The 15,000-nt window shown below is 43.5% G+C and overlaps 1 protein-coding gene and 1 pseudogene across 10 annotated transcripts in view; one reads left to right on the top strand and one right to left on the bottom strand.

Annotated features, from left to right (window-relative positions):
- Nucleotides 1-15,000, top strand: part of LOC145269173 (zinc finger protein castor homolog 1-like) — a 750,830-nt gene that overhangs the window by 34,357 nt on the left and 701,473 nt on the right. The gene's annotated exons all lie outside the window — the stretch shown is intronic.
- Nucleotides 6,428-6,600, bottom strand: LOC145274261 (U2 spliceosomal RNA; annotated as a pseudogene).

Here is a 15,000-nt window from a genome sequence, read left to right as displayed (position 1 = left end):
TACTACTCAGTTTAAATGAAATGATATCATTTGTTGACCATAACTCAGCAGGTTTTCCAAATAAATACATAAATGCATTGACGCAAATGATCATTAGGCAACTTTTACTTTACCACAATTTTCAATATTAGTATAGTTCTCCCCCCTTACTACCACAACCGTCAACAACACATTGGTAAGAGAAACGATGTCATTTCCGGAATATGAGATAGTTATTCCATATTTTTGGAATATGACATTGTTGGAGATTGCATATTGATCTCAAAATGAACATTACTCTCTCCAGCCTCACCCCAAAACTGAAGGTTTGTTAATTCATAGAAAACTCCAGATCACGTTAAAAAGCAACAAAGTCATGTGTCTTTCTACTCACCACTACAACTGTGACGTCATTCCCAAGAATGTAACATTGAAAATTCAGAAAAATATTGTTAACCACCTACAGAAACTGATAAATTGTCTGGATTGATTATTTCATTACAAACACACTAATCAATTAATTCAAATTTCATCAGTTTTCATCATTCCTGGATATGTCACTAATTTCGACTATCATTTTTCATAATTTTAACCCACATTATCAGCCCCTCATAAAAAATAATAACTTTGATATATTGTCTGAGTTGATTATTTCATTACAAACACATCATTCTATTAATTCACATTTCATCATTTTTGCTGGATATGTTACTAATTTCGAAAATCATTTTTCATAATTTTGACCTACATTACGAAGATAATAAATTTGATATATTGTCTGGGTTTATTATTTCATTACAAACACGCTAATCAATTAATTCACATTTCATTATTTTTTATAATTCCTGGATATGTTACTAATTTCGACAAACAGTTTTCATAATTGTAACCCATATTATCGCCCCACTCCTTATGAAAGTAATAACTTTGATATATTGTCTGAGCTGATTATTTCATTAAAAACGCAACAATCATTTAACTCACATTTCATCATTATTCATAATTCTTGGATATATTACTAATTTCGACAATAATTTTTCATAATTTTAGCCTACATTATCTCCCCCAGCTTACGAAAAATAATAACTCTAATATATTATCTGGGTTTATTATTTCATTACAAACACACCAATCAATTGATTACATTTCATAATTTTTCATAATTCTTGGATATGTTACTGATTTCGACAATCATTTTTCATAATTTTAACCAACATTATCAACCCCCCTTTACGAAAATCATAACTTTGATATATTCTCTAGGTTGTTTATTTTATTACAAACACACCAATCGATTTCTTCATATTTCATCATTTTTCCTAATTCTTAAATATGTTACTAATTTCAACAATCATTTTTTATATTTGTAACCCACATTATCGCCCCACCCCCTTTGCGAAAATAATAACTTTGATATATTGTCTGGGCCGATTATTTCAATTCAAACAGACCAATAAATTAACTCACATGTCATCATTTTTTATAATTCTTGGATATGTTACTAATTTCGACAATCATTTTTTTATAATTTCAACCCACATTATCACCCCTCTTACAAAAATAATAACTTTGATATATTTGCACGAACCTTTTCTAGTCTCACACAAAAACACGCGTTCACATTTCAAGCTATATTACTTGTTATATACATACGCGCACACAAACATACGTGCCCACGTCCACACATGTACATATATTCACGTTCGCGTACATACACTCACATTCACGCGTATATACACACACGCTAACGTACACACATGTACTCACATACACGCACGCATGGACAATGTCACTTCCCCTTTCAAAGGAAATCCACACATGCGCAAAAGACCAGCGGAAACACCTATAAAAGGAAGAGCAATAAGCAGCTTTTCCCTTTTCAGACCAGCTTCCTAGCTGGACGGTCTATAGACTGACAGCGTGCCTTTTCGGCATGCGCATGCATGCGCGTGCCTCACACCACTTGCTACTATGTCCCATTCCTTATCTCAGTTGGTTACATTTCCAACACGTTTCCCAGACCAGCAAGATCAACATGCCTCACTTCTAGATCTCTTTCTAACAACGGTTCCCAATGATTGTACAACAAATGCCCACAGCCCACTCGGGAATGCTGATCACGCTGTGATAATGGTAGAAATCAGCCTAAATTCTCGCCCTAAAACTGAAGACCCATTACTCAAAACAACGAGGTATTACAAAAAGGCTGATTGGGAAGCCATCAGGGAGCTCATCAGAGATGCCCCATGGCAAAATATCTTTACTCTTCCAGCGGAACAGTGTGCAAATGAGACCACTGAATGGTTCAAAACTGCTATTTAAGCACATGTTCCCGCACGGAAATTCTATAGCAAGCCCCACTCTCCCCAATGGTTTACTTCTGCTTGTGCAGCTGCCATTTGTCAAAGGCAGCATGTGTTCCACAGATTCAACCAACATAAGTCCAGCTCAAATAAACAGAAGTTTATAGAAGCTAGAAATAATTGTAAGAGAGTGATAGAGACAGCTAAGACAGATTACTCTGAAACCACCAGAAAACGCATCGAAGCACAGAAATTAGGAACCCGGGATTTTTGGAAAATCTACAACAGCGTAGTAAATAATGGACAGTCAACTATTCCCCCACTATCAAACAATCATGAGGTTGCTTGCACGGCAACTGACAAGACTAATCTGCTTGCCAGTCGGTTTGCCTCAAACTCCACACTGAACTCGGTACACCACTCACTCCCTGATTTTCCTCTGCGAACAGACGCCACACTAGACGATTTGAAAATCACCCCTTCTCAGGTATATGCTATTATAAAAAACCTAGACACCTCAAAAGCATGTGGACCAGATCTCATCCCGGCTGTGCTATTAAAAAAATGCTCTGCCGAGGTTGCTCCAGTTCTCTCCAAACTTTACAATAAATGCCTTAACGAATCTTGTTTTCCCGACTGCTGGAAAACCGCCTCTGTGGTACCAGTCTTCAAGAATTCTGGTGAAAGAACTGACCCACTAAATTATCACCCCATTAGCCTCCTCCCGCTTTTCGCCAAAATATTTGAGTCCTTAGTTAATCAAGCCCTAGTCCAGCACCTAACAGCTGCTAAACTCCTGACTGATAAACAATATGGATTCAGGCAAGCCCGTTCAACAGCAGATATCTTAACTGTAGTTTCTGAACGTATATACCGTTCATTGGATAAAACAGGGGAGGGTAGAGCGGTGGCCCTTGATATATCTAAGGCTTTTGACAGGGTATGGCATGATGGTCTTCTAAGGAAAATTAGATCATATGGAATCACTGGAAGAACTCATAATGTAATTAAATCCTTCTTAAGTAATAGAAAAATCAAAGTTGTCCTCGACGGTCGTACATCCAAACAATATGACATAAATGTGGGAGTACCTCAGGGGTCTATCCTTGAACCTCTATTAATACTGATATTCATAAATGACCTCCCTGATAAAATTGTTTCGGAGATGGGTATATTTGCCGATGACACCACTCTCTATAACAGATATAAGGGGAAAACAAATGAACACATATCCAAGGAAATGGCAGAAACTCTAGAGGATGACCTCCAATCCATAGTGGAATGGGGACAAAAATGGTTGGTCACATTCAATGCTGCTAAGACTAAGCTTGTTTCCTTCAATAACTACAAGAAACCTTCTCTACCACCAATAGCAATGGCCAAGAACACATTGCCTGAAAGTACTTCTTTTAAACTCCTCAGCCTAACGTTTACAGGGAATATGAACTGGAATAGATACATTGAGAGCATTGCCAAGGCTGCTGCAAGGAAGGTTGGCTCCTTCTACCGTGCTAGTAAACTACTTATGCCTGACAGTATCCGCCCATGTATGGAGTACTGTTGTCACATCTGGGCTGGTGCATCTACTGCTTGTCTCTCGCTCCTGGGCAGGGTTCAAAAGAGAGTCACCAACCTGAGAGGTGCTGAACTGTTATCTAGGCTTCAGCCTCTGTCCCATCGACGAGATGTTGCATCCCTCTGCCTGTTCTACAAATACTTTAATGGTGAATGCTCTGACGAACTGCAAACACTTGTACCTCCCCGACGTAACTACCCCCGACAAACCCGACAAGCTGCTAAGTCTCATCCCTTTATAGTAGAGATCCCTAGGTGCAAGAAAGCCTTTTACTCCAATAGTTTCTTCCCCAGAACTGCGGGTCTTTGGAACTCCCTTCCGGGATTCTGCTTTCCCAACTGCAATGATATGCAGAAGTTCAAGTGTAAGGTTAACAAACATCTTTCTACTCATCTCCCTTCATAATGACCCCGCTAATTAAGTCCCTAATAGTAGCCCCTGCTTCAAAGTGGCACTGTGCCTTGTTTGGGGTGAAAATTGAATAAAAAACAAATTTAAAAAAAAAAAAAAGCCAACAGACAGTACGTACACTTTATACGCTTTCTCTCTCTATGAACTGGATTGACATTCTCACTCTTTCTCTCTCTATATATACAACTTGTCCCTAAGAATACCTTCGCGTAGCTGACTGCTAACATGGCGTACTCTGTCTTTGTCTACACGCTGGACTATCATTCCCATTTTCCACTACCTCACTCACTTCTTTTCACATGCGCGAACAAACGATAGTGACCCGAACGTGAGATGAACATACATTTCCTTTTCTTTCTACAACACCAGTCCCGCAACAAACGATGGTTACACCCGCGTGGACATGAACACGTGTTATATCTAAAACATTCATTCTTTCAACAGTAAATAAACGACATATTTATCTATTCCAGCAATTGAGTCTTTGTTTCCGTCTTTCCATCCGTTTCATTATTTTCTTTTGTAACGGGATTAGGATTTATATATCCTAGTCCTCTACATATTGTATGGGTTGTTTATTTAATTACAAACACATCAATCGATTTAATCACATTTCATCATTTTTTGTAATTACTGGATATGTTACTAATTTCAACAATCATTTTTCATAATTTTAACCCACATTATGGGCACGCCTTACAAAAAGTAATAACTGTAATATATTGTCTGGGCCGATTATTTAATTACAACGCAGCAATCAATTAATTAACATTTCATCATTTTTCATAATTCCTGGATATGTTACTAATTATGACAGCAATTTTATAATTCTAATCCATATTATCGCCCCCCCACCCCCGTATGAAAATAATAACATTCACATATTGTCTGGCTTTATTATTTCATTACAAACGCACCAATCAGTTAACTCACATTTCATCATATTTCATAATTCTTGGATATGTTACTAATTTCGACAATAATTTTTCATAATTTTAACCCCTATTATTTTAAAATATACTTTATTTTGTACTTTTTTCAAATAGTGGTAATACCTGGTAGAAAACTATATTACGCTTACTTGGCCTTTTGGCTAAGATCAAAGTGTAGTATCTTTTCTGACGCAAAATCAGCGAAATCATCTAGTGCCCCCCCTCTCCATGAACAGAAAAAGTGGTGGTAATGCTTGGGAGAATGAACAGGCACTAATTCACCACACCCCAACCTCACCTAAAAAAAGAAGGTTTGGTAATCCCTAGCGGCCTCCAGAGTAATTTTTAAAGCAACATAATCGTGCCCCACCTATCATCAACAAATGACGTCACTCCCGGAAAATGACCCAGCAGTTTTTCGAAATACATGATTTCATTATAAATTGTTTGTATTTTTTAAGTATGTGTACTACACTGTAGAAGCACATATTTAAAATTCATGCTACTCCAAAAATAAATATTTCAAATTACAGTTAGTGATTAGGCAACACTTGCTTTACAATAAACAAATCAAGAAATTGGATTGAGAAACAGATACTTAATACTAAACAAAAATAGAGATAATACATGTCAGTTTCTTATTTTATAAATTGTTAGGTGAAAGTACAGAATAGTCTAAATAATACCTTCCCCTCCCCATATTAAGAATGACTTTCTAACTAATAACGTTTTTATTTCAGCACTGTAGTGTCCATATTCCGTGTGTTATCCCCCCCTTCTCCGTCGTAAAATAATGTATGAAATTATTAAATATGAGATCGTAAAAAAGATATACATGTTTCTTTTCATTTTTACAAATTTCAAACCGCGAGTAAAATGTATGTATGCTTTTTTTTTTTTTTTGATACAAATACATAAAAAATGAGTTGGTGTCATTAGTTAGAATTGAAATTAAAAAGAACCAAGCGTTCCAGCGTGAAAAAAAAATGTACGCGCATGCGCACAGAAAAACAAAAAGTCAGCTAATGCTTAATGAACATTGTACATGTAAATTTGCCGATGTCAGTATGCGATATACATGCATGGAAGCAAAGATATTATTCGCTATAAACCACTCTTGGTGCATGAATATTATTTCCTGAGAATTTCAGTGCTATATGACCAGTAGTTTCGTATTTATTTGCTTCCCCACCAAAGCAAATTAGGCACAAGGCCGTTTTTAATGTGGGGGTAAACCAGCTCCCCTAAAAGTAGGGTAAAAAAGGGAGCACTCTTGTTGTGACCAAAAATAATAATTGTCCCAGTATGTACAAATTATCTTAAGTGCAGCATCTGTAGAACAGATACTCTGCAGAACAGATACTACACTTTGATCCGGCCCAAAGGCCAAGAAAGGTGTTTATTTGTTCCCCCAGTGAGCAAATTAGGCACAAGGTCGATTTTTAATGTGAGGAGTGAAGGGGAAATGAGGACCAACTCCCCGGGGAGTAGGGGAGCTGGATAGTGACAATTGATATGAAGGGTTTCCCCTACATTAACCAAGGTCTTATATGTGGGGTTTCCCCCACATATTGTCTTTGCTTGCAGTATCTGCTGGAACAGATACTACACTTTGAGATATTAAATTTTTTATTCATGTTAAAAAATACAGTCAAAATCAACGATGAACAAAAAACTTAGGCACATGGCCAACTCAAAAGGGGAGATTGTGGGGGTCGTTGGTCATCCTTGTCACTCCAGAACTAAACAAGTCAAAAGTTTCTCGCAGCTAGTATCTTCTTTCACCATAATACCGCATTCACCCTTTCATATTGGGGAACGTCCTACTTAACTCCCAATTTTTAAAACATTTTTTATTGACGTGTAAAAACAAAAAAGATAACAATAAAATGGTACAATAATTCATTTGTGTCGAGGGCGGGGGAAGAAAAAACAAAAGGTGATTAGTAGGACCCTCCCAACCCCGTCTAGCTGATAGACTGCCCGTTCCACTAGGTTTGTAAAAGGAACCTCGCTTCTGCGGGTCAGTCTCTAGGTGGGGATGCCCTATAGATGGGGGTGAATGGAGAAAAGAAATTTTTGTGGGTAAGGGATGGAGGTTAGTTTGTATTTCTTTTTCTCCAAGATGGATAAAATTTAGAGGAAGGGGTGAAAACAAAAATTGCAGGTAAGAGGGGATGGGGATCTTGGAGGCTTCCTAATCGAGGAGGGATGGAACACACACTCAGCTAGCTGAGAGGCTACTTGTTTAATTTTACTTTACAGAACTGCGCGTTCCACACCTAGGCGGGGAACACATATTCAAATTTGGCTCCTCTTCGTACACACAGACTTGCCACATGTATCCATCTTCTGTCAAATGCCATGCGATGCACCCTTCTTCTATCACATCTGATCTTCACCCGTAGTTGGTGTTTAAAGAAAGCGATCAGATCTTGATCAGAAAATGACAACACCCCCCGGCAACCTTGCAGACGCGACGTCCAAATCACCATTCTCGCCACGGCCAGGATCGTAACGTAGACCATTTGTCTTTCCCGGTCCCACGGCGGTCTCACGTTGTCCACAACATTGGATACAGTAATTGCTCAGGATTGATGCGAGCCGTCACTCCGCTGACATACGACCAGTACTGGCGGAGTTCGTGGCAATCGAAGAAAGCGTGATCCGTAGTTTTTACGGCCGTTGTCCCACAACGGGGACAATCAGGCGACTCCAAAAACCCGGAACTGCATTGTATGTTGTTGAGTGGAAGTGCATTTCGGGCCAATCGCCAGGTCAGAGAGAACTCCGAATTGTTCAGATGACTCGAACCTGGCGCCCAGCTCCACGCGGAGCAGATCTCACTCTGCTGCCACCCCAAACGCACGCATAGCGGGTCGTCGGCGGCCCCCTTCACTAGATCCTTGTGGAGTTCCCTACGGGTAGCAGTCACAAGGTCACTAGACCTTGGTAGTCGTTTTAGCGTGGCTCGGCACTCTTTCATGTAGGCAGTTTCTCCCCACGGCCTGCGACGGCTCTCGATGGAAGGGTCAAAAACGAGGTCGGGGAAGGCGGCAGTAACCACGGGGTGCCACGGTTGGTCATCCTGCATATAGTGGCTCAGGGAGGCCAGCCTCTCAGCATCTCGATGACACTTCAAGTCCGGCATTCCCAAGCCTCCCTCACACGGACGTTGAATACAGACCTGTCTGCTCACCCAGTGTCTTCCTCTGTCCCAAAGGAGCGAGGACAAGAGTTCAACAAGAGCTTTTAGGTGTTGTGCAGGCAGGGGAAGTACGGCCAGTTGGTAAAGGATGAGAGGAAAGACGTAAGTGGCGCACGCCTCAGCTCTACCCTTTAAGGAAAGTTTCCTAGGAAGCCACGAATTGACTGCAGCCTCCACCTTTGACCATACCTCCAACCAATTCTTGTCAAGCTGGAGACCCGGTCCGAACCACATGCCGAGGATCCGGACCGGGCCATCTGTCCAGCTGAAGGGCGCCGGGAGGTTTGCGTTGCCACTCCATGCGCCCAACCGCAGTCCTACCGACTTGTTGCGATTTATCTTGACCCCCGTGATTCTTTCGTACTGTGTGAGTGCCTCCGACACGATCTCAATGTCTCTGAAGCCCGACACAAAGACCGTGACATCATCGGCGAACGCGGATACCTTGGCAGCTGAGCCGCCAGGCAGAGGCAGAGCCATTCCGCGCAGGGCCGAATTTGCCTTCCCATGTCTCAGCTTGCAGAGAAGAGGCTCCAAAGCCAGGACATAAAGCAGGGGCGACAGCGGACAACCCTAACGAACCGACCGAGAGATAACAAAGGGTTTCGAGCGCTTTCCGTTGACTTGCACAACAGCCATGGGCTGTCGATATATTATGGAGATCCACTTGCAAAAGTCCGGTTTAAAACCGGCGGCCTCTAAGACAGATGCTAGGAAACGATGGTCGACCCTATCGAAAGCTTTGGACTGATCTAAGTTGATCAGCGCGGCTTCTGTGTCGTCATCTATTCCCCCCTCTAGGATCGTGCGGATCAGGTGCAAGTTGTTCTGAATTGATCTCCCCTTTACAGCGTAGTTCTGTTCCGGTTCAACCAACTCGTCGATAACAACCTGCAGCCGATTCGACAGGACTTTGGCCAAAATCTTCAACTCTGTGTTTAGCAGAGTTATGGGCCTGTAGTCGTCTAACTCTTCCCCTCCATGCCTGTCACCTTTCTTCAGCAATGTGATCACTCCCTTGGTTACCTGCCCTGGGATGGATCCCTGAGCAAACCAATGGTTGAACATATCCGTCAGAAGAGGCAGAAACATGGGCGACAGCCTCAAGTACAGTTCGTATGGCAGACCACCAAGTCCTGGCGATCTGTCACAGCTGACCTGCTTCAGCGCAGTAAAGACCTCCCGCTCCGTCACCCGGCCCTCGCAACTAGCCGCTCTAGCCCCCTCAAGGCGGGGAGAGTCGGCCAAATAGTCGCTAAACTCAAGGACCGGAAGATCGGGCTGCTGCGTAAAACGCTCCTTGAAATGTTCTCAAAACCCCTCGCAGATCTCCCGAGTCGATTCCAGGGTGCGTCCATCCGGATGTTTGACTTTTGCAATGTATTTGTCCGAGCCACGCCTAGAAACCTCACGGCGCATGTCTGCATCAGAATTCACTGCTTCGTTGCCTATCTTTCTAAGCCTAGCTCTAACTACTTGGCCTTCGTAATGCTCGCTAGTCTTGCGTAGAAGGTCCTGCTTAGCTAGTTCCTGACTAACCCTATCACCCTCCCCCGTAGCCTGGGCTAGTTTCTGCTCTAGCTGCTTCTTTGTCTTGGCCTTATCTAGTGCGAGGCGCTGGGCATACTTGACGCAAAAGCTTCTGATCTTGGCTTTGAGACCTAACCACCACTTACTCCCGGTAACCGCCCCCACAAGTGCCTTTTTATTCAATTCTCTTAACTGATCTTGGAAGTCTTGTATTTCCAGAAGGGAGGTGTTTAACTTCCAGTACCCCGCTAACTTAGGCCTATTTCCTAGCTTCAGCCGGGCCATAACTAATTTATGGTCCGTCTGGCCTGGCCAAGTGAACGTAGGACAGGATAGGAAGTCTACTTCTCCTCTCCTTACTAACATCCTGTCCAAATAGGTATTTGGATAGGAGGAAACGCTATTGGTCAACGTCCACATTTCCCGCCCTGGATGCTCGACCCGAAACCTGTCGACCAGTCCGCATCTAGCCATCAGATCAGCCAGGCTGGACTCGCACCTCTCTGATCCTCTAGCTCCGCCTCCTACCTTATCTATGTCGGGGTCTAAGATGGCATTCCAATCCCCCATTAGCAGTACCCGCTTCCGACAATCTACAAACGCGTCCAGCTGACTGAAGAATGAGACCCTCTCACGAGCGGTGCTGGGCGCATGAACCGCAATCACCCGAAACACAGAATCTTTTACGGCAACATCTGCCACGACCAGCCTGCCCTCCGCATCCCTATGGACAACGTCGACCATCGCGGAAACAGTACGTTTAACTAGCAAGGATACTCCCTTCCCCCGCGGGCTGCCATATGCTGAGAAAACCTCAAAGTCTCGGGCCAGCACCTGACAGTCCACAGAGGAAACGAAATGCGTCTCCTGAATCGCAGCAACATCCACTCCCAGGGACAAGAGGTCGTGCCGGAGGTGAGCCGCCTGGCCCGATGATCTCAAGCCCCTCGCATTCAGACTAGCCAAATTCAAAGCCATGGTACCTACCTTAAGGTGTGTTACACTCAGCTCCGAAGTCAGCCGGGGAAAGGACACCGACGTTGTGTGCAATGCTCAAGGTGGTCAGGTTTTTCATGTCCTGATCTCCTCTCACAATGCCGCCGACATCCAAAGGGTAAGTCAATTTAAGGGCCCTATAGAGTGACGGATGGACCAACACTGGGACCCTTCCCTTGCATTGTTTTGCGAGTTCCTCAAGGGAAGGGTCATTTTTCCTAATCAGTTCAATTCCCGGACCAGCCCCTTCAGCGGCCTCCAGCATTGTCCACACGTTGGTTTTGCAGGCCTGAGGAAGCCTGACGAAAGTTGTTAGCCGTGGGGCGTCCGGGAAATTAGAGGGGACATTAATGTCTTTTCCCCCTATCTGTTGGCAGTCCAGCAGAGGTTTTAAATTTTTTCTCTGCCGGTGTGGTTAGCCCATTGCCACAGACAGGGGATCTACAAAACAAAGTTCCTCTCTCGTTTCGAGGGCGAGAGTCCCTGTTGGAGTGAGTCCGTAAGTGAGAGAATCTGAAGGGTCTCTCCCCCTCCCGGGTTCATTCTTTTCTTTCTGGGATGGCGGCTCAATTTGCATTGGTGTGGGGACGAGTGTCTGTGTGGTGTCTGGTGTTGGTGTTAGTGCGGTGTCTGGTGTTGGTGCGGTGTCTGGTGTTGGTGCGGTGTCTGGTGTTGGTGTTGGTGTAGTGTCTGGTGTTGGTGCGGTGTCTGATGTTGGTGTTGGTGCGGTGTCTAGTGTTGGTGCAGTATGTGGTATGGGGGTGGAAGTGGGTTGTGTTGTTGTTAGAGGTGGTGTATGCTCACAGGGAGTGGGGGCTGCCTTTTCTTCCCCTTTCCTTTTTTTGCTTTTCTTTTTTATTCTTTTGAATGAACCGGGGAGTGGTGAGGTTGAGTTCCTCTCCCTCTCGCTAGCAGATTCATCCTCAGAGGAGCAGTGTTTTCTTCGCTTGGTCCCCGTCTCAATTGGTGTGGGGACCGTTGATTGTTGCTGCTCCTCTAATTGCTGTTTCTCTGGTTGATGCTGTTGCTGTTCTGGTTGCGGCAGCCGTTTTTGTTGCTGCTGCTCCTGTTCTGGCTGTTGCTGCTGCTGCTTTGGCTGCTGCTGTTTTTGTTGTTGCCGCTGTTTTCGTGGCATTGGTTGTGGAATTGGCCGCGGCAGCTGATGTTGTTGCTGCGGCTGGTTCAACGGCTGATTTGGCTGTTGCTGCTGTGTCTGCTGCCGTGGCTGTTGCTGCGGCTGTTGTGGAGGCTGCTGTTGTTGTTGCTGCCTCGGTTGTTGGGTTGGTGGTGGGACGGTGGCAGATGGGATTGTGGGATCCGTTTCCGCCTCATTACCGTGATCCATTCTTCCCCCTTGGCCTCCTGCGTAGTTTTGGGTTTCCTCGGTGCTGGGGTTGGTGCTCCGGTTGCAGGAGTTGTGACAGCCTGTTTGGACACTGGTGCTGTCTCAGAGGTTGGGACCGCCTTTAGTGTCACTCGAGTAGGAGTTGACCTTTGAGGGCAGCTCTTGGCCATGTGACCCTGCTTTTGGCAGAACCAGCAGTGCGGACGACGCCCCTCCACCACTACTGTCATAGTTGCCTCCTTAAATGTCAGCTGTGCTGGTATCGCCTGAAAGCCTTCTTTCTTTAGCCTCATGGCCACAGTGTAGCTGCCCAAGTGCATGCCGGTTTTCGACCGCACTGAGGTTATTTTTTCCACTTCGCCAAACTGTGTGAAGAAGGATCCCAGGATTTCTGCTGATATTTGCATAGGTACATTGAATACCGACACCCGGGTCCTTGTCCTGCCCTGGTATTCGGGCTTTAGTTTTATTCTCCCATACTTAATTTCTTGTAGGGAGAGTCTCTCCGCATCTTCCTTGGTGGGTAGGAGGATGTCCCACATGGCGTAGCTCCTCTGGTACAGGTATAGTACCGGGATGTTTAGCTTGTGTAGGAGCCCGGTCATGTCTTCCTTTTTCATCCCTAGGAGGCGGTTTTTGGGCATATCCGAGATGATGAGGGAGAGGACTCTGTCTTCGATTGCCTCCCAAGCGCCTGGCACTGGTTTAATTTCTGCCCCCTCTATGTATTGTCTGTACTTGGTCAAGTACAAGTCTCTATACTCTTGAGGGGACAGTTGCTTCTCTACAGTCTTCCCCCATGCCGACCCTCTTGTTGGTGTTGGATCTCTGGTGAGGTTGGACTGTTTTTGCTGTTCCTTTGCGGAAGGGTTGCTATTTTGAGGGGCATTTCCCTTTCCGCTTTCCTTTGGGACCGACGCTCTATACTTCTTCCAGGAAATACCTCCCTTTTTGGGGAGTCGGCCTCCTGGGGAGCATTGTCCTCTTTATTGTCCTTGGGAGCTTTTGCCTCTTTTGTTTTGGGGAGGTCTAGGCTGTAGGCCCCCTCGTTTTCTCGATTTGCTCCCCTTTTGGGGCAGTAGCCCTCCTGGGGAGCACTGTCTCCCTTATCGTCCTTTGGGGCGACTGCCTCTTGATTTTTGTTGTCAGAGCGGGATGCCCCGTCCAACATTGTTTTTTCTCCCCTTTGTGGGGAGTCGCCCTCTTGGGGAGCTGCTGGTGAGTTTTCTCCCTTCTGGGGGGCGTCCTTTGGTTTAGTGTCCGGGCGGTATGCCCCGTTGCTTTTTGCTTCCCCTGTTAGGGAGTCGTCCTCTTGGGGAGCAGTTTTTCTTGTGGTAGCCCCCTGGCTGGGGGTATCTGTATTGGTGGTCCCAGGGCTGGGGGTGTCCATTTTTGAAAAAAGCTCTCTCTTCCCTGTATAAATTCACCAAAATAAGTGACGTGGAGTCGGCGTCCAAAGTGGGGAGCCGACTTTGGCGCCAAAAAGAAGTGGCGCCAAAGGCGGCAAGAGGGGAGATAGAACTGAGAGAGGGAGTGAGACGTTAGTGGAGGGAAGAGAGAAAGTGTTTCCGACCCTCCCTCGCAGGAAGGTCGTAAATTATCAGCTCGGATCCCCCCCGTGAGGGGGGGAGAGCAGAGAAAGACAGACCAAGTGGGGGTGCGGACAGAACGCTACCCAACAAGCTCGTCAGGTGTTCCGGGCACGAGAATGTGTCGCCAGAACAGCACTGCCTAGCGCTGTGTATGTATCAGAGAACAGATACTACACTTTTTGATCTCAGCCCGAAGGCCAAGAACGGTAGTTTAATAGTTTACTTGTTAGATATTTACACACACACATACATCTACTGTTTTATTTATATAGATAAATAGACTAGCATTTCAGTCTGGCGTTGACCGGGTGTTTGGAGGTGTGAGCAAATAAAAAGAAACAAAGAAAAGCGGTCCATATTTTTAAATTCGACCCCTATTATGACACCTTAAAATTTATTGTTTAAGGCTCTAATAAAGTTAATAAGTTAGATCCATGTCCAAGGAACCTATATCTAAAATTTCAAGTGTTAAGACCAAATATTGGTGGAGGAGTTTGATAGAGTTCTCAAAGGTCAAATCATTGAACTTTGACCCCTTAACAGCTAAATTTCTGTCCAAAAACCGATGACAAAGATTTTCCAAAATCTCAGTACCCAGTATATCAAATTTCGAGTCTGTAGACTTAAAATTGACAGAGTTATTGCGTAGGGAAATGTACACAGGCAGAAACACAAACACACACACACGTTCACTTATATATATTTTTTTTCTTCAGACTTATTAAATAAAAAACACGAATACATGTATATATATATGAATAAATATATATATATATGTATAAATATATATATATATGTATATATATATGTATAAATATATATATATGTATATATACATATAAATATATATATATATATGTATATATATGTATAAATATATATATGTATATATATACATATAAATATATATATATATGTATAAATATATATATGTATGTACATATATGTATAAATATATATATGTATATATATACATATAAATATATATATGTATAAATATATATGTATATGTATGTATATATATGTATAAATATATATATATGTATATATATACATATATATATATTTATACATATATATACATACATATATATACATACATATACACTTGTGCCCGATATTATTCAT

The sequence above is a fragment of the Euprymna scolopes genome, chromosome 4 (assembly GCF_053919585.1).
Source record: "Euprymna scolopes isolate OS-2025 chromosome 4, ASM5391958v1, whole genome shotgun sequence".
NCBI lineage: Eukaryota > Metazoa > Mollusca > Cephalopoda > Sepiida > Sepiolidae > Euprymna > Euprymna scolopes.
This window is presented reverse-complemented; position numbering and strand designations above follow the sequence as displayed.